General features: G+C 39.1%; 1 long non-coding RNA gene across 1 annotated transcript in view; it reads left to right on the forward strand.

Annotated features, from left to right (window-relative positions):
* Positions 1-17,254, forward strand: part of LOC131203154 (uncharacterized) — a 47,618-nt gene extending 30,364 nt beyond the window's left edge. Inside the window, exon 3 of the long non-coding RNA XR_009156316.1 lies at positions 16,819-17,254. This is a non-coding gene — a long non-coding RNA (uncharacterized LOC131203154). The remainder of the gene's footprint in view (positions 1-16,818) is intronic.
* The last annotated feature ends 1,777 nt before the right edge of the window (positions 17,255-19,031 follow it).

Here is a 19,031-nt window from a genome sequence, read left to right on the forward strand (position 1 = left end):
GAGGCCCTCCTTAAGAAGCCTTCCTGACCCGCTGTTTTAGGTAATTATCGTCTGTCTCCAACCCGCCGGCGAAGGTTGTAGAGAGTATGGTGGCATATCAGCTTCCCTTGCACCTGGATGAAACTGTCTATCTAGACCTGCTCCAGTCCGGTTTCCACCCGGTTACAGCACGGAGACGGCTTTGGTCGCATTGGTAGATGATCTCTGGAGGGCCAGGGATAGGGGTTGTTCCTCTGCCCTGGTCCTATTAGACCTCTCAGCGGCTTTCGATACCATCGACCATGGTATCCTGCTGCGCCGGTTGGGGATTGGGAGTGGAGGCACCGCTTATCGGTGGTTCTCCTCCTATCTCTCCGACCGGTCGCATTCTGGCAAAGGCAATGTAGTATTTGTTTCCATAGGGTGCCCAGCTCTGATTCAGAGCATATTACAATATATGATGACAAAAAGGGAGAAAATTAAGTTGAAGTGTCTATTAATGCTTCACCAATTAAGCAGGCATGGTAGTGAACCAGTTTTGCTGATTTTTAATTTTATTTTGTGCAACTAAATATAAAAATTGACATTTACAAATTTGTATAACTTCATGTTCTATGTATGTCTATGTGCACATGCATGAACTTGTAAGTATGTAAGCTTACTCTAATGTAGAATGTTAGTGAGCTAGATAGCAATAGCAATAGCACTTAGATTTATATACCACTTCACAATGCTAAATCTCAGCCAGGGACAAACCATAAGCCAGAGGAATAGCTCTGTAATTCAGAAGAACTTCAAAGGTAGCACTCTAGACCTAACTTTATGACATTCCTCTTAGTCAAAGCATATTAGATATGAAGAATTTACTTGGAATAGGTGATCCCAGAGATGATGAGGCCTTGAGACATAATGACCATAATGACTGGTAGCTATTGGGTAACCAGTACAAATTCCTCCAGTATAGCAATAGCAATAGCACATATATGTATATACCGCTTCACAGTGCTTCACAACCCACTCTAAGCGATTTACAAAGTTAGCATATTGCCCCCAACAATCTGGCTTCTCATTTTACTGACCTCGGAAGGATGGAAGGCTGAGTTAATCTTAAGCCTGGTGAGATTCGATCTGCCAAATTGCAGGCACCCGGCAGTCAACCACTGCGCCACCGCACCTCCTGATGATTTTGACTCCTGGTCACTCTATGGACAAAACTAACTTGCCCATTTTTTTCTATTGCTGGATTATTTGCCATCAAGTGAATGTTTATCCTTAGTAACTGTATAGGTGGAGTTCCTCCATTATGATCTGTCCTAATCTGGTCTTTCAGGTCTTTTAATGGTGCATTTCTAATAGTTTCTTCCACGTTTCTCAACATTGGAACCTTCTCTAGAGACCTAGGTCTTCACATAATGTGTCTGAAGTGCAATAATTTGAGCCTGATCATTTATGCCTCTAGTGAGATCTCTTAGTTGATTTATTTGATGATCCATTTGTTTTCTTGATATCCACAATATTCACTTTTCTGACACAAAAATTTTACAATATCAACAGTCTTCCCATCCTGTTTCTTCAAAGTCTAACTTGAGCTTCCTTAGAGTATCAGAGGGAACACCATGACTTGCACTATTCTGATCTTGTAGGTATAAATACATCACAGTATCTGAATATCTTTTTAATTTAGTATTTCTTTTTCTGCCTTTTCTTCTTTGTAAGGTTTTAGTATAGTTTCTATGACTATACTAGGACTTACCTAGTGGCATTGAGGGAAGCGAGGCGTAGCTACGCCTCCTCCCTCATTGCATCGGCAGATAACCGCCCGGCCGCCCTGTTTGGTGACTCGCCTCCTTCATCAGGGGAGCGGGATGACCCGCTGCAGGGACGGGCTGAGGAGTTTAACGGTTATCTATACGATAAAATCGCTCAGCTTCGGGATGGTCTGGACCAAGATTGCGTGATGCGGGTGAGACGCCGAGGGTGGTCTTGGCGACATTATTTGGGATGAGTTTGACCCTGTGGCTCCCGAGGACATGGACAGGTTGCTGGGTAGGTTGAATGCCACCACGTGTTTACTGGACCCGTGCCCCTCCTGGCTGGTGCTGGCCACTCGGGAGGTGACACGAGGCTGGCTCCAGGCGAGTACGATCGCCTCTTTGGTGGAGGGTGTCTTCCGCCGCCTTGAAAGAGGCGGTGGTGAGGCCCTCCTTAAGAAGCCTTCCTGACCCGCTGTTTTAGGTAATTATCGTCTGTCTCCAACCCGCCGGCGAAGGTTGTAGAGAGTATGGTGGCATATCAGCTTCCCTTGCACCTGGATGAAACTGTCTATCTAGACCTGCTCCAGTCCGGTTTCCACCCGTTACAGCACGGAGACGGCTTTGGTCGCATTGGTAGATGATCTCTGAGGCCAGGGATAGGGGTTGTTCCTCTGCCCTGGTCCTATTAGACCTCTCAGCGGCTTTCGATACCATCGACCATGGTATCCTGCTGCGCCGGTTGGGGATTGGGAGTGGAGGCACCGCTTATCGGTGGTTCTCCTCCTATCTCTCCGACCGGTCGCAGTCGGTGTTGACAGGGGGCAGAGGTCGCCCCGAGGCGCCTCACTTGTGGGTGCCGCAGGGTCGATTCTCTCGCCTTCTGTTTAACATCTACATGAAACCGCTGGGTGAGATCATCAGTGGTTTCGTGTGAAGTATCAGCTGTATGCGGATGATACTCAGCTGTACTTTTCACACCGAACCACCCCAACGGTTATCAAGTGCTGTCCCGTGTCTGGAGGCCGACGGGTCTGGATGGGGAGAAACAGGCTCAAGCTCAATCCCGCCAAGACAGAGTGGCTGTGGATGCCGCATCCCGCACAGTCAGCTAACCGCTGAACATCGGTGGCGAGTCATTGGCCCGATGGAGAGGGTCCGCAACTTAGGCGCCCTCCTGGATGAACGGCTGTCTCTAGAAGAGCATTTGACGGCCGCCTCCAGGAGAGCGTTTCACCAGGTTCGCCTGGTACGCCAGTTGCGCCTTTCTGGACCGGGATGCCCTATCCACGGTTACTCACGCACTCGTGACGCCTCGCCTGGATTACTGCAATGCTCTCACATGGGGCTCCCTTGAGGGCATCCGAGGCTACAGTTAGTCCAGAATGCAGCTGCGCTGGTGATAGATGGAGCCCTCGTGGCTCCCATATGACACCTATCCTGCGCAGACTGCACTGGCTTCCTGTGGCCTTCCGGTGCGCTTCAAGGTTTTGGTGACCACCTTTAAAGCGCCCATGGCATTGGGCCGGGTTATTTACGGGACCGCCTACTGCGACCGAATACCTCCCACCGTCCCCGCGCCTCACAGAGAGGGTCTCCTCAGGGTGCCGTCAGCGAGGCAATGTCGCTGGCGACGCCCAGGAAGGGCCTTCTGTGGGGCTCCCACCTCTGGAACGATCTACCCCGGACTTCGTCAGCTTTCGGACCTTCGGACCTTCCGCCGCGGGCTTAAAACATACTTATTTAATTGTGCAGGACTGAGCTAGATTTTAAATTTTGGGTTTTAAATTGGGTTTTATTTCTATTTTTAATTGGACGGGCTTTAGAATAAGTTTTTTAAATGTTTTATATTGTATTTATATTCTATTTATCTGTTTTTAGTGCCTGTAAACCGCCCTGAGTCCCTTGGGAGATAGGGCGGTATATAAATATGATTAATAAATAAATAAATAAATAAATAAATATCACTATTTTTTGATCTATTTTTTACCTTTTTCCAATAAATTCCATTTAATTTTTACAAATTCAGCCTCATTTGCCTTAAAAAAATCATTAAATTTTTTCATTACAATAACCTTCCCTAGGTATACATGTGCCCTTATTTTTCAAAACTGACTCAAGTTTATTAAGATCTATAATACTGAGTTTTAAACAGGATGACAAAAATACTTTTCTTTCTAGATTTTATAAGGTTAGGCTAAAGGACAAGTTTAAAATGGCTAAGGACACCCCAGCTGCACATTATAGTGTGTCAGGAAGTTTAGCTCTACTGGTGGAATCCCATTGTGATCATGTGTTTTTGAAAAACCGTGAGTAAAAGGATTGTGCCTATACCACTCCTTTATTTGTTTGAGGGACAGGGTTGGGGAATCCTAGGTATATTATAATACATGGTAGCAATGGGTAAGAAAAGATAAAGAAAAAAAGATGCTAGGAAGTCTGGGACCATAAGCGTGCCAGTTAAAAAGCTTCTCTGCTCATGTCCTTGGCCTCAGTCACAACACATATCCAATTTACAAGCCCTACAGTCTCCCAATCCCCTCTTCCTTTACCTCACCATAGAAGCAGTTCTCAATTTAACGATCATTCAAAGTTACAATGGGTCAACCAGAAGAAAACTTACTGTATGAGCCAGTTCAGAAGTTCTAACAGCCAGCCTCCTCCCCACAATAACATGACTGCATTTCAGGCACTTGGCAACAGCCACATTTATGGCTATTTAAAAAGAACTCACTTCAGTGAACAATGGTTCACTTAATGACCACAGCATTTGATTAATGACTGTGGTGGTCACTTAATGAGTGTGACGTTCACTTACTATCACAAAAATGGTTGTAAAATCAGTCATGTGATGATCTGCTTTATAAGCATTCTGACTTAAGACCATAATTAGCAGGCTAATTATGACCATAATTATGACGATAATTATGGTCATAAGCAGATTACCTGTATTCTTTAGCATTGAGCATGACAGAAAATAAGAAAGGAAAAAGAAATTTATAGGAAATTAAAGGCAGGCTAGTATTGGGCATGCAGCACTTGGTGGGCATGATTTCAGTGGGCAGATTTTAGAAACAAAAACAAGAAAGATTAGATTAGATGAGATAAGATGAGATGAGATGAGAAGACAAGAAAAAGAAAATTCTGTGAATGTATGCAGGCAGTCTGGTGTAGAGGCCTTGTAAATGATGAGAGGATAAGGCAAATTGTCATCCTTGTGATACACATTGCTTTGGCCAAAACCCAGAACAGAACAACTCAAATACCCAATGTTTTGATTTTGCAAAACATAACCTACTCACAATGATTCTGCATAATTTCCAAGTTGCCATGTATTTGTTTCAGCTTGGAAAAACACATATTTTCCATTTCAATGATACTAATGTAGTGACTGCTATCAATTTTGTGAATAATGCAAGTTTTCCACTTTCTCTGGCAGCTGTTTTGTGACAGCACTAAAATATGAAATATATCCACCAATTTTGTTGGACTGTAACTTAGCAAGTAAAAATATATGGAGAAATGGGAGGGGGAAGGGAGAGAGAAACTATAGTAATTAAGTATTTCAATTTTCCCAGTAAAAAGGAATGAGAAGTTATATGAATGTTGTGTAGTCTTTTGAAATAAATGTTGGTTACAGACTTCTTCACTATAGTGAATTGTACATTTCTACTTGCATTAAGAGTTTATGTGCAAGTTTTTATCAATTTAGTTAAAATTAACCATGCATGCTTTTTTTCTATTAAAAACAACAATAGCAGCAAGTAAAGATAATTGGTAAATTATTTAATAAACATATTGTATAACTTTAGTTGTATATTCAAAATTACACCCTAAAACATAAATTTTGGAACTGGATATATGGCCAGGCATTATTGGGTCAGAATGAAATGAACTGCTTAATGTCTAGTGAATAAACCTTAATTAAAGACATAAGCTTTCATGAATTGCAGCTCACTTCCTCAGATACATAGACTGACTAGAGCAGGGGTCAGCAACCCACGGTTCTGGAGCCACATGTGGTTCTTTTATCCCTCTGCTGTGGCTTCCTGTTGCTGGTTGGCTCCACAATTGAGGGCTTTCAGTTAGGACAGGTAGAGAAAAAAGGATGCCGCGCTAGGAGGAGACTCTATGGTAGGGGAACCGGACTTCTAGTTGGCTCCAGAATTGAACAGGGGCTTCTGGTTAGGACCTTTGTGGCTCTTTCAGTGTTTAAGGTTACTGACCCCTGAACTAGAGTAATGTAGAATTTAAACACACTGAATTGGAGGAGAAAGCAGAGGTAAGATAAGGTAATGTTTAGAGGTAAGATGTGGTGTGGTTTATATGTAGTTACAAGCCCATCACACAAATCGTGCATGGTTCTTCTCAATTATTTCAGCATCCAAATTATAACTCCCTTTGCCCAAAAGGCTGTTCTGGATTTCTTCTGTTCCCCTTTTTGTTCTTAAAAGCCTTTGAAGTTCCAATGCAATAGGTTTTCTAAATTAGTTGTCAATCTTGAACCCTTTTAATATGTAATTTTGTATTTATTTACAGATTTTAAGTCCATCTTTTTTTTGTTGTTAAGCTTTTTATTCATTTCTCCTGGCCAACTGTTTTTGGATAAATGCATTCCTAATACAGGTAGCCTTTGACTTATGACAGTTTGTTTAGTGACCGTTCAAAGTTACAACAGCACTGAAAAAACTGACTTATGACCATTTTTCACAATTAAAATCGTTGCAGCATCCCCATGGTCACATGATCAAAATTCAGATGTTTGGCAACTGACTCATATTTATGACAGTTGCAGTATCCCAAGATCCTGGAATCATCTTTTGCAACCTTCTGACAAGCAAAGTCAATGGGGAAGCCAGATTCACTTAACAACTGTGGCATGAAAGGCCTTAAAATGGGGCAAAACTCACTTAAAAAATGTCTCACTTAGCAACAATAAAAATTTAATAAAATAAATAAATAAAATAAATAAACATGAATTTGGAGCTCAATTGGTGGTCGTAAGTCAAGGGTTAACTGGATAATTTTTTTAAATAACCTTTAAAAAAGCTTTGAAAGTATGAATCAAGGGAGATGAAGTCACCTGACTTTCATGGAATTCCATGAAAAGCATTTTGATCAAGAGGTGACAATGAGCAAAACATCTGAAGTAAAGTAAAGCCACAGAGAATGTGCAAGTCAGATTTTGGTTCTTTAGCACATGATTGAAATATGTATGAATGTAACAATCATTATTGTCATTATTGTCTTTGTTGATTTATATAAAGTATATAATAAATAGGCTTGAATAATGAAATCTTTGGGGTGACTGTGATATTAAACTTTGCTTCCTGAATGTGGTAGGAATGTATCATAGAAATAAACTGTGTGTAAGAATAAATGAAATCTTTAGTGAAAGTTTCAACATTAAGCAAATGTAAGAGGAGACATAATATTCTGTTGATAGGTTAATATATATGATACATGTATAAAGACTGATTGTGGTGACAGTACAATTGTTGTTTGAGGATATGGTGCCAAGTTGTCTTGGCTCATGATTGTGTGTGAGATTGTATGATGCCATGGGGAATACAGATATGAAAATTATTGTTTTAAAACACAAAGTAATTCTTTGACAAGAATTTGACAAGGAAAATGGAGTAAGCACTGCAAGTAGCTGTTTAAGTGGGTCTTAAAATAGTTTGCATATTGAGCCATATGGCAGCTAAATTGTTTATTATATTTTCCAGTAATGGAAGCTGAAACAAATGCCAAATATAAGCTTGACTTTCTGGAAAATTACATCTAAATTTCTAAACAGGTGGTTGTAAGCTGAACAACAGAGGTCTTGCAGGATGTCCCTACCAAAGTCATAATGAGATGGTTAAAACTAAAAAGATCTCTCAAAAGTTAAATAATAGAATTAAATTACAGATGATCCTTGTTTATCAAACCACAATTGGGATTAACAACATCATTAAGCACCATGGTTGCTAAGTGAAACATCATGTGAAAATGATGGGATTATTATCTCACTTCCCCTTTGGCATTAAGCAAAAGTTCACATGAAAAAAACCTATTTTATTTCCACCTCTATTAATAGAATTGCCCTTTCGGGAAGATGGATGGCATATAAATTTAATAAATAAATAAATTTTGCTTCTCGCAAAATGACATTTGGCAAAATGTCCAAATGGTGATCATATGATTGAGAGTTACTGCAAAAGCTGTAAATGCAAAGACTGCTCACAAAATTAGTTTTAAACATAGTCCTAATATTGAACTGTTGTTAAATGAGGTAGTCAGGAAATGACAATTATCTTAATGACATTTATCTTAAAGAATCCAAGATCACTTTCTAAACATGTCTCAAATGTATCAAACATATGATTTCAAATTTACTAGCTGTACAGCTTCCTGGAAAAAGTAAACAAGGAACATCTCTGGCTCATTTATACAAAACTCTTCCACTTGGTATTATAGTTCTACTTCAAAAAATAATTTTATGGTCTAGATAGACTGACTGACTGACTGACACACACAGATAGACAGATGATAGGATATTCCAACAGGAAAAGCAGTAGCATCTCATCAGTATATATCTAGAATCCTCTCTCATTATTACAAACTATCTAATTACAAGAATAGGCAATCTGAAACTCACACAGACTCTCTCCTGATAACAAGTTCAATATAATTAAGAAAACAAATCCTTTTTCCTCCAGCAGATGTGGGGTTTTTTTGTGGGGGTGACGGTAAAGGGGGACTCTACACTTCTCTGCAAATGACTCATCAAAGTTTAGCTCTGGCACCATTTCTAAGAGTTCTTCCTGTTCTTTATTCCTCATCTTAATCCTTTGCTTACAATTAAACAAATCATTGCTCAGAAAAAGACTATCAGAAGATTACCACTTCAGGTGGAAAGTTCCAATATAAAAGGATGAAATGAGATCCTTTTTTAGGTTGTTGGAAATTAAACACAACCCCTCTCCTAGAAAAATGAAATATTTTAAGATATACTAAATATTTTCCCTAAAAAAAGAAGTAGAAACTCAGAGAAGCAGAAACTCATTCCCCCCACCTTTGTCAATGGGCCTTTAAGGCCTCAGCATCCCATCTGCAACACAAAGGACCCATCTAATTGCTAACATGGGCTACCTCTTGCCCATACCCTCTCATCTTCCTGGGTGACCTAAATCTACCTCTCATTAACTGGATAACTAATGAATGTACAACTGATCCAATCCATACTACACTATACAACGCTGTTACAAACCTAGGTCTTGAACAACTTGTAACTAACAATACAAGACTCAACAACTGCCTTGATCTCATCTTCTGCAACAACCCAAACTCAATTTATGGATTTACAAATTAAAGAAACTTTTTCCAACAGTGACCACTGCATGATTGATTTTCGTCTCAATATACGTCCATACTCAAATCATCATAACAATAGTATCCCCATCTACAACTTCAAAAAAGCCAACTACGACCTTATAAACAATGATCTTTCATTTCTGGACTGGCAAAATCTGTTTGCAAACTGCGTAACCGCTGAAGACCACTATAGAGTTTTCCTACTTGAAATCAATAGAGTCATTAAACTATATGTACCACAAATGACAACCATGATCAGGAAAAACAAACTACCCATATCAATAAAAAAGCTTCAATCCAAAAAAAAATCCTTCTGGAAAAGAAACAAAAAAGGCTATGTAGCAAATTTCAAAAACCGCTACAGAAATATATGCAACCAAATAAAAACTGAATGCACAAATTACCACACCAAACAAGAAGACGACCTTCTGCGCACAAATTCCAATTGTGCCTTTTATAATTTTGTTAACAATAAACTTAAAGACACAAGATCCATCCCACCACTAAAAGATTCTAACAACAAAGAATGCAATGATGAAACAGTTAAAGCCAACCTCTTCAACATATTCTTTGGCTCAGTTTTTGTTAACAGCGATGACACATATCCGACATTCCACAAACGTACCAGCAATGAATATGATGACTTAACTCATATAGATTTCACAGAAGAAAATGTTGGAAAAGCTCTTCATAACATGAAACCATCGCTATCTATTGGACCCGATGGACTATGTGCCTACTTCTTAAAAAAACTTTCCACTAATATAACAGAACCCCTAAGCATAATCTTTGATAAAGCTTTCACTACTAGTTCCCTTCCCAAACTTTGGTCACTGGCCACAGTCATCCCTATCTTCAAAAAGGGAGACCCCAGCTTAGTCGAAAATTACAGACCAATCTCTCTATGCTGCGTCACCTGCAAAGTCATGGAATCAATCATCAACTAATCCATTACCTCACACTTAGAAGCAAACAACCTACTCTCCAATAAACAATTTGGTTTCAGGAAAAAATTATCATGCAACTTACAACTTCTCCACTGTAAAAACATATGGACTACAAATCTTGATCAAGGCAAAACAATAGATGCAATCTACATAGATTTCTGCAAAGCTTTTGACTCAGTAGTACACGATAAACTTCTCCTAAAACTAAAATCCTATGGCATTTCAGGACCCCTTCACAAATGGATATCTGCTTTTCTGTCTAACAGACAACAAGTGGTCAAAATTGGCAATGCTCTATCAAATCCTGTTCCTGGTAAGAGTGGCGTTCCTCAAGGTAGCGTCCTTGGACCAACACTCTTCATACTATAAATTAATGATCTTTGTGACCATATCTCAAGTAATTGTGTTCTCTTTACTGACGATGTCAAACTATTTAACACCACTGATAATACATCTATCATTCAAAAAGACCTTGATCATCTAACCGCTTGGTATAAAACTTGGCAACTCCAAATCTCAACCAGCAAATGCTCAGTCTTACATATAGGAAAAAAGAACCCAAACACTAAGTACATACTTGATGGACATTACCTTACAGATGACCCCCGTTAAAGACCTTGGAGTTTTCATGTCAAATGATCTAAGTGCCAAAGCCCACTGCAAATACATAGCAAAAAAGGCTCTAAGAGTTGTAAACCTAATCTTGCGTAGCTTCTTTTCCAAAAATACTACACTACTAACCAGAGCATATAAAACATTTGCTAGACCAATTCTAGAATACAGCTCACCTTTGGAACCCTCGCCATATCTCTGACATCAATACAATTGAACGTGGAGAAATATTTTACAAGAAGAGTTCTCCATTCCTCTGTAAACAACAAAATACCTTATCCCACTAGACTTGAAATCCTAGACTTAGAAAACTTGGAACTCCGTCGCCTTCAACAAGACCTAAGTTTAACTCATAGAATCATCTATTGTAATGTCCTTCCTGTTAAAGACTACTTCAGCTTTAATTGGAATAATACAAGAGCAACCAATAGATTTAAACTTAATGTCAACCGCTTTAATCTAGATTGCAGAAAATATGACTTTTGTAACAGAATTATCAGTGTTTGGAATACTTTACCTGACTCTGTGGTCTCTTCCCATAATCCTAAAAGCTTTACCCTAAAACTTTCTACTATTGACCTCACTCCATTCCTAAGAGGACCATAAGGGGCGTGCATAAGTGCACAAACGTGCCTACCGTTCCTGTCCTATTGTTTTTCTTTTCTTCTTCCTATATATATATATGCTTATACCTCCTAATATTTACTCATATATATGTTTATATACTATATAACCTTTCTGTATGATACTTACATATATTGTTGTGACAAAATAAATAAATAAAAAATAAAAATCTAGCATCAGAAACTCCCCACATGGCACCTGGGAAGATTACATTAGCCAGCAACGCTGGCTATGACCTTGGACAGCAACCAATCAGGATACTTTTCCTGTGCCCCAGAAAGTTCAAAGCCAGAGAAGGTATAAAACCCAGGGAATCTCAGCATCTCGGCCCTTTTTCTGCTCAGGAAGTCAAATCATGTGATCCTGTCCACTATTAAACCATCTTTCCAAGCAGTCTCCATGTTTCCAGTGTCTTTTTCCCCACTTGGAACTGAACCCCGATGGACATTTCTTCCAACAAGGTAGAAGTGGATGGGGGGAATGTAAGAAGAAGACAAAAATAGAATAGAGGCACTGAATTCTCTTTAGAGATTCTCATAGAAATGTAGGAAGTTAGCATCTATCCCTCTCTTAGAAGATATTTTAGGAAATATTAAAAATGCAGAATATATTTTCCTGGATGAGAAATGGAGAAATATATTTTAAAGACAAAGCAGCCCCCACCTTCTTGCTCCCCTCCCCCACCTTTGCCAATAGGACCCATCTTGCAACAGAAACTCACCACATGGCACCTGGGAAGATTACATCAGCCAGCACAGACTAGCTAAGACCCCACCCCCTGAGAGTCTGACAACCAATCAGGGTACTCTTCCTGTGCACCAGGAAGTTCAAATCTCAGAGACAGCATAAAACCAAGGCACGCTCAGTAGCTCGGCCCTTTTCTGTTCAGGAACTCGAACCATGTGATCTGTGCACTATTAAACCATCTTTCCAAGCAGTCTCCATGTTTCCAATATCTTTTCCCCACTTGGAACTGAACCCAGATGGACATTTTTTCCAAGAGAAGGAACTCAGTTTCCTTTTACAAGAATCATCCACCATTAGGATTGTTAGCCGTTTGTCTGAAATGTATGTTCCAGCTCCAGTTCTGTTTCCTAAGAGAATGGCAGTCACTGAATTGGTCAAGGAAGAATTGTATAAGAGGAAACTGCAATAATTTGTTCCACACAGTTAAATCCCAATAACATACATCTATAAATTTTACAGAAGCATCATTTGGAACTCATCCTTTAAGCAACTGCTATGATTTTTAGACAAGTGAGTGAAACCCACATGTTATAGATTTTGTACATTTTGCAGCTGACCACAAACAAATTGAGCTGTTCTACATTGATCTGAACAGGGTGTTTTGTTGACCACCCAATTATTTTTTTAAAACTATTTCTGTGAGCAATTTGTGTATGACTTAATTACATACAGTCTAGTACAGGGGTCGGCAACCTTAAACACTCAAGAGCCACTTGGACCCGTTTCCTACAGAAAAAAAAACACACCAGGAGCCACAAAACCTGGATGGGCATGGCCAGCTCAATGTCACTCATTCCCACCCAGTCACATGACCACCTAGCCATGCCTACCCAGCCACAAAACTATTTCTTTCTGCCCCCCTCTCCCTATCTCCCTTCTCTCTCCCCTCTGTGTCTCTCTCCCTCTCTTCCCCTCTCTCACCCGCTCTCTGTGTATCACTGTATGTGTCTCTCTCTGTGTGTGTGTGTGTGTGTGTGTGTGTGTGTGTGTGTGTGTGTGTGTGTTGTGTGTGTGTCTCCCTCCTCCTTTCAGGTGATCATCCTCCTCCTCCCCCCCTCCTCTCGTAACTCCCTGGCCAGCTGTTGCTGAGCTGGGAGAGTTTGCACGCGCAGGGAGACTCCAACATGTGCAAATGTGGCGCAAAGGCAGGTACAGGGCAGCTTCACTCCTGCACTCTCCGGTAACCCGCTTCCCCCTCCTTCTCTCAGGATGCCCAGGCCAGCTGTGACTGAGCCAGGAGCATGCGCATGCGTGGGGAGACCTTTCTCAAGTGAGCACCAAAGCTCAGAAAAGATGTGCCCGGGGTGGGCAGTGGCTCACTTAAGGAGGGTCTCTCTGCATGTGCACACATTCCTGGTTCAGCCCAAGCCAGCCAGGGGCTTAAGAGAGGTGGGGAGGAGAGCGCAGGAGCAAAGTTGCCCTGTATCTACCTTCACACCACATTTGTGCGTAAGGCAGCCTTCGCTTCCTGCCGCTTTGGGCTGGAGTCCAAAAAAGAAATAAGAGGGGTGGGGCGAACCAGTGATGGGACAGGGAGCCACAGAAGAGGGCCTAAAGAGCCACTTGTGGCTCCAGAGCCACAGATTGCTGACCCTGGTCTAGTACATACAGTAGAAAAATGGAAATTGGAATAAAACTTCCAATGTCTTATATTGTGATGAGAGTTTTGGCTGGTGGCAGAAAAATATGTACATGGTTTCTGGCTGGACAGGAAGCTATTGATGTCTATGCGCCATGTCTGTTTTTGAAAGACTTATTCTGTTGATATCAGTGATCATCACACTATTTTATAATGTCAGCTATTTGAATGGATTCTCTTCCACATCCATAGTAGCCAGAAGTACTACCTGTGAGTCACATTTCTTGTCAACAGGATTGGTTTATAGGGGCTTCTGTGCCATATATCTAAATGTTAATTGGTTATCAGTATAAATTAATGTAAGATAGGAAGAGTCAAAGATGCAGCTGAACAAAAGACTTAAGGGAAAGAGAAATCATGGCTGGCAGAGTCCCAGACTATATTTCCAAACCAAAGACTTGTTATATTCTGCAATCTTTTTCCATAATTTATTCCTGAGAGTACAGTTCAGAAATGCACTCAAAGATAATGCTAACAGCAGCAGCAATATGAATTAGAAGGAAAAAATGTCATTCTATTGTTTATGGACAAAAATATTGAGATGCAGGGATCAAAAATAACAATACGTTGTTCATGGCTTTGAAACAGCAGATGCACTCCACAATTATGTCTTCATTTATTTCTGGGGATTATAATGTGAAATAGCTTTAAGCCATTTAGAAATGTTCCCATTCCCAAAAGCTACATCTATATTTATACAGTATGTGATATTCCATAGTATTTTGCCATAGTGTTATGGTAACCAAGAATGGAGTGTTGACATAGCTATCAAGTTCTAACAAGTCAAACTGTAGGCTTTGCACCACTGTTTCACATAAAAATGAAGCACATTTGCTGTGTAGAATATAAACACACACATATAGTATACACAAAGGAAAAAGGAAGTTATAAAAGAAATGATGGATGGATTTGCAAAAGCATATCTTTATTGGGAGGATTGAAATATGTTGTGATACAATGGCCACTTGAAAATTCAGACCCTTTCCTATATGGGGTCTTCACTGTTTTGTGATCAATTGTGTTTCCTGTGTCTTCACAATTGCATAGACTTTGAAAGCCCAGTATTTTGGGAAGCTGAGCTACATAACAATCATCTCAGTTTCTCCTTCAAAGGAAATGCTGCTTGAGGTTTCCAGTGATCTGAGATCAGCTCTCCCATGCCCTCATTATCCAATGGAGCTGACACAGATCTTGAAGAACATTCTGCAAAAATAGTTCTGCAGCATTTGCTTTGGAGGCTAGTGGGGGATAGTTTTGAATTAATAGGAACTGCCACCTTATCTTGCTTTGTCCTTTGAGTTCCCCTCCCACCAGTAACCAAGGGACCATTCTACTTGGCTATCACATCCCTGTTTTCCACAGTGCTTCTGAAGACCAACTGTACTGTTCGTACTATTCAGTGGCCAATGGTTCTTGTTATGAAAATATTTTCCTCTGCCTTGAATGCAAGTATTGTATGGTGAGGATATGCCAGGTGTTGTCCTCTATGGTCTACCATTTTTATATATGTTAATTATATACCATATAATTATACCATAATTATATATGTTAAAATACAAAACAGGTGTTGGAAGAAATGTCTATCTGGGTTCAGTTCCAAGTGGGGAAAAAGACACTGGAAACATGGAGACTGCTTGGAAAGATGGTTTAATGGTGGACAGGACCACATGGTTTGAGTTCCTGAACAGAAAAAGGGCCGAGATGCTGAGCATGCCTTGGTTTTATGCCTTCTCTGAGCTTTGAACTTCCTGGGGCACAGGAAGAGTATCTTGATTGGTTGTCAGACTCCCAGGGGGTGGGGGTCTTAGCTAGTCTTGCTTGCTGATGTAATCTTCCCAGGTGCCCTGTGGTGAGTGTCTGTTGCTAGATGGGTACTATTGTGTTGCAGATGATGTTCCATTAACAAAGGGGGGGCAGGAAGGGGGGAGCTGTTTTGTCTTTAAAACGTTTCTTCATTGCTCATCCAGAGAAATATATGCTGCCTTTTTAATATTTCCTAAAATATAGAATAGAATAGAATAGAATAGAATAGAATAGAATAGAATAGAATAGAATAGAACTTTTATTGGCCAAGTGTGATTGGACACACAAGGAATTTGTCTTGGTGCATATGCTCTCAGTGTACATAAAAGAAAGATACGTTCATCAAGATACAACATTTACAACACAATTGATGATCAATATATCAATATAAATCATAAGGATTGCCAGCAACAAGTTATAGTCATACAGTCATAAGTGGAAAGAGATTGGTGATGGGAACTATGAAACGATTAATAGTAGTGCAGATTCAGTAAATAGTCTGACAGTGTTGAGGGAATTATTTGTTTAGCAGAGTGATGGCCTTCGGGAAAAAACTGTTCTTGTGTCTAGTTGTTCTGGTGTGCAGTGCTCTATAGCGTCGTTTTGAAGGTAGGAGTTGAAACAGTTTATGTCCAGGATGCGAGGGATCTGCAAATATTTTCACGGCCCTCTTCTTGATTCGTGCAGTATACAGGTCCTCAATGGAAGGCAAATTGGTAGCAATTATTTTTTCTGCAGTTCTAATTATCCTCTGAAGTCTGTGTTTTTCTTGTTGGGTTGCAGAACCGAACCAGACAGTTATAGAGGTGCAAATGACAGACTCAATAATTCCTCTGTAGAATTGGATCAGCAGCTCCTTGGGCAGTTTGAGCTTACTGAGTTGGCGCAGAAAGAACATTCTTTGTTGTCCTTTTTTAATGATGTTTTTGATGTTAGCTGTCCATTTGAGATCTTGCGATATGATAGAACCCAGAAATTTGAAGGTTTCTACTGTTGATACTGTGTTGTCAAGTATTCTGAGAGGTGGAAGTATGGAAGGGTTTTTCCTAAAGTCTACCACCATTTCTACGGTTTTGAGTGTGTTCAGTTCCAGATTGTTTTGGTTGCACCACAAGGCTAGTCGTTCGACCTCTCGTCTATATGCGGATTCGTCATTGTCTCGAATGAGACCAATCACTGTTGTGTCATCTGCGAACTTCAGTAGCTTAACAAATATTTCATTCTTCTGGGAGAGGGGTGAGTACTAACTTCCTACACTGGAATGAAGATCTATGAAATATAAAAATCTGTTAAAAAGTTATATCATCTGCACATTCTGATACTTATATACTGAATAATTACAGGTTCTACCTTACAGATGTTTTCCAACTACCTGGATAGTCAGGAATGGTGATTTATTGGAAAAGAAAAAAGATATCTACTGGCCAGATATCCAGTCCCAAGGCCTATCATTACTTGCCAACTATTGCTGGAGCACTTACAGACCTATTGTTCATATTCATATTAACATCGGTATGCTTTTCATATGGTACATTCTGAAATGTCTAGAGCACTAAGCTAATTTCATGGGATCACTTTTAGTTTATGAGGCATGGGAGAGAGATATTTGTATAAACTCTGACAGAAGATTTCCTGTGGAAAAGAGACAGAGGGAGCATTACTTGGTTGAACATGCTTAATCACTCAGCAACTTTTTGATATTGTTAACCACAATACCAACTTCCTGGAGGTTATGCATTTCCTGGTCATAACAATGTAATAGATGAAAATGAATCTTGGAAGATGAATCAGGTTTTCTGAGACCGGGAGTATCTACCATTGTCAGTTGGTATACTATTTCCTTTCTTTAATAGGATTATCAGGCTAGAGTGATTCATACAGAGAATCTTACATTTAGACCACTGTAGATCTGTAGAACCCTATACGAATCAGACTGCGAAAGAATCAAAGGCAGCACATAAAGCAACATATATGATAGAGATTATTCAGGATATTAATATCTTTTTTATATCTTACCATAGTTCACCATAGAACAAAGGACAAAATAACCTGTTGCTGTTAAACCTGTTTACTATATAGACACAAGATTGAGGAGAGTATAAAGGTTTTTCTATGCTCTGCCTTTGCACAGCTTGGCCATGAAGATTTCCACATATTTTGAAGTAAGCATAGAACCCTACAGTACATTTACTGTCTGGTAGTTTCTCATAATTTATCTTATTGAGATGTATTAAAGAAAATAGAATACATCTTAGATTTCAAAATATATTGCAAAATATAATACATTTCAAAAGTTCTATAATCTATATGTTCTACTAAGCAGCAAACACAAACCACAAATATGTTTATGTCCAGCACTTTAATAGGGTGGCCATGTGTCTTCTTTTAGAAAGGCATTAGCTTTGTAAGAAGCATCAGCTGTCTGAAGGATAGTCCAGTTGCAAGAAACAAAGAAAAACAGAGGGATTTTGAGTTTGTCTATCAAACTAGCTTCCAAATAGTAGTCAGATCATATTTTTTTATTGTTATGTTGAGATGTATTTTATTCTGCTTTAAAGTTAAAGGGATTTATCTATTAGACAAGTTTGTTGCTATAGAAATGGCCAGTATATATTAAGTCTGTAAAAGTAAAAATTTGACCCTTTAATGTTACCGTTCTTATTTTACGGCACTAAAAAGAGTCAGAAGTCAATGGTTTTCTTTCTTTTTTCCCTTTTACCCTATACTTCTCTCTTTCACCTTTTCTATTCCCCATTTCCCCATTATTTTCATTTTCATTTGTATTTTATATTTTAATAAGTTAAATAAAATTTATTTTTTTAAAAAAATCACCCAAACAAAAACATTAGATTTTAAAGGACATATTGTTCTGACTTTTTAATTTATTTAAATTAATTTTTTACACCATTTTATACCACTCTTTCAAAATATACCACTTTGAAGTATTTATCCTGACTTTTCCAAACTCATTATTTCCTTGCAGGATAGATGCATGTATCATTTCTTGATATGAAAACCATTCTGTCTCACATGCTAGTTTTTTTTTTTTAAATTAACACATGGCATTTGCATTTAATGAATTCTATTTTAAGATTTATTTCCAGGTTTGGCCATAAAACTGCTAGTTACGTGTTTCATTCTTATTTATGGATGTATTCTCATTTCTTATTTAAACTTCCTTTCAACCTTCATGATTATATCATTTTAATAATTATATTTCAGTACATATGAAAAGATCATCATTTTCTAACACTATCTATTCCCCTCCACTAAAAGTCCCAGATCTCATCTGATTTCAACCACGTCTCTAAAATTTCTCATGATCGCATGAAAAAAGTGTGAAATCTTGTGAGAGCTAATTATATTTTACCCAATTAGCAAAGTTATATTGTAAGATTTTTATATTACTTTTAAATAAATCCTAGGAAGATGTGGCATGCCCTTTATCCATAGATAGTGGATTATATATAACTAGGATTTAGTGTCTTAGAAACAATTTCAAGTCCATTTTTCAGAGTACTTTAAATAAAGTAACAAAGTCTTCTAGTGACATTTTAAAGCTAACATGTA

Source organism: Ahaetulla prasina, chromosome 8, assembly GCF_028640845.1.
Source record: "Ahaetulla prasina isolate Xishuangbanna chromosome 8, ASM2864084v1, whole genome shotgun sequence".
NCBI classification, from domain to species: domain Eukaryota; kingdom Metazoa; phylum Chordata; class Lepidosauria; order Squamata; family Colubridae; genus Ahaetulla; species Ahaetulla prasina.